The sequence below is a fragment of the Sapajus apella genome, unplaced genomic scaffold, assembly GCF_009761245.1.
Source record: "Sapajus apella isolate SASKATOON/1434 unplaced genomic scaffold, GSC_monkey_1.0 scaffold217, whole genome shotgun sequence".
NCBI lineage: Eukaryota > Metazoa > Chordata > Mammalia > Primates > Cebidae > Sapajus > Sapajus apella.
Window position 1 is genome coordinate 434,600 of NW_022437157.1, and position 2,146 is coordinate 436,745.

The following is a 2,146-nucleotide window of genomic DNA, read 5'->3' on the forward strand; positions in this document are numbered from 1 at the left end:
GTTAAAAAAGTCTCTCAACCCGTCCCATCTCTGACGGGCAGCCACTGATATCAGTCCCTTGCTTATTCTTTCAAAGACATTTTATGCATATGCAAGCAAATATAAACGTATATGTATATATTCCTTCTACCTTTTCACACAAATTTTGGCAAACTACATAAGCTTTCTCTTCACATTGTATAATGGAGACTATCCCATGAAGCAATATCAAGACCTTCACTATATCTTTATTTGTTCAAAATTTTTGTGTTACTCCATTGTACAGATATGCAAAGATTATACACACACACACACACACACACACACACACACACACATATATATATATATATATACATATATATCATTGCCCTTTAGGTTCTGGGGTACATGAGCAGATCATGCAGGGTTGTTGCATAGGTACATACATGGTAATTTGGTTTGCTGGCAAAGTTTTTTTTTTTTTTTTTTTTTAGTACTACAACATTTTATAACAATAAAGAATAGCTGAAACTACTACATGCTAACACAAACAATATGATACACAAACAATATGATACACAACCTCGGGGGAGAATTTGGCAGGGAGCACGTGGCAGAGGCCACAGGTTTAGACCAAGAGCCTTTCATGGACTGCTGAATGGAGGGATCTGCTGTTTCGGTTGTGAGCCTTCTTTGATGGTGACAGAACAGGTGATGTCAGGCCTGGAGACCCCACAGGCTCTCCCCAGGGCTTGCTTGGAGTGCACAAACACATACGGCACGTTCTTGTCTTCGCACAGCAGCGGGAGGTGCAGAATCATCTCCAGTGGCTCGGCATCTGCAGCCATCACAATGAACTCAGAGATGCCCCTGTTGAGGGTTTTGGTGGCCTCATTGGCTCCTTTCCAAAGAAGCTGCTTACAGTTACATGACTGCTGAATAAGGTCCAGTAGTTTCTTGGTGAGGTGGGCATCGGCGAGGGGATAGGCCTTCGGATTCACATCGGCCTTAGCCATGGCAGCGATTCTGCGGGCTCAGCACTCCAATGGCAAAGATTTTTTTTTAATAGAGATTACTTTTTTTGAATGCAGTGCTTCCTAACCAGCCGCCTCCTGATAGGTATTTGGATTACTTCTTTCAGAGAAAAATTTAACATCATGTAGCATCATGTGGGAAAGGTGGAGTGATTCCACTCCTTCATGCATATTCTAGGGGAGCTCACATATTCCTGGGACCAGAAGGCAATGTCCCAGCATGTTCATTACAACAATGTCTGTAAGAGAGACAACCAAAAGGTCAGTGAAGAGGGAAGAGATAAACTGTAGCAGATTTCTCCCATTCGATACTATCTGGCAATGAAATCAAACGAACTATTTGTATGAACATGGACTCACAGACCATGTTAACTGAGAAAGAAAGCAAACAAATGATAAAAATCAGCAAGAAATGGTTTAAACAAAGTCTAAATACAAGGCCAGGAGCAGTGGCTTATGCTTGTAATCCTAGTACTTTGGGAGGCCGAGGTGGGCAGATTGCTCAAGCCCAGGAGTTCAGGACCAGACTGGGAAACATCATGAAACCTCATCTCTACAAAAAATACAAAAATTAACTGGTCATGGTGGCATGCACCTACAGTCCCAGCTACATAGGAGGCTGAGATGGAAGAATTGCTCAAGCCTGGGAGGTCGAGGCTGCAGTAAGCAGAGACAGCGCCACTGCACTCCAGCCTTGGTGACAGAGCAAGGCCCTATGTGAAAAAAAAAAAGTCTAAAAACATGTCAAACAAAGAGATTGTCTAAAACATATTAAAAATATAAGGCATACAGCAAATTCGAGACACACATCTACCAGCAGTTCTTGCTTTGCTCAGTACAGTAATGGATGAAACACATGCATATCAGAACTGTGCAAAATCAGAGCTACCAACATATTGCTATAATTTTCTTTGTATACTAAATATAGCCAATAATATTAAAATGTCACAAATTGACAAACCTGGGTGGTGGCTTCACAAGCATTTCTTATAAGTCTCTACTCTTCTTTCAGTTAGACTACTTCATAATATAATTTATGAAGTAAATCCATAGAAATTGAACAAAATAAAAAAGGAGTTTGTTGAGTGCAAGGAAGCTCCAGAGAGGTAAAGACAGATGGAAAAATGATAATACTAAGCATGTTAATGACC

At 40.9% G+C, this 2,146-nt stretch overlaps 1 pseudogene across 1 annotated transcript; it reads right to left on the reverse strand.

Moving 5' to 3' along the window:
• Positions 1-454: 454 nt before the first annotated feature.
• Positions 455-1,036, reverse strand: LOC116544446 (annotated as a pseudogene). The gene has a single exon (XR_004265915.1). The product of XR_004265915.1 is annotated as an NHP2-like protein 1 pseudogene (transcript).
• Positions 1,037-2,146: the final 1,110 nt, after the last annotated feature.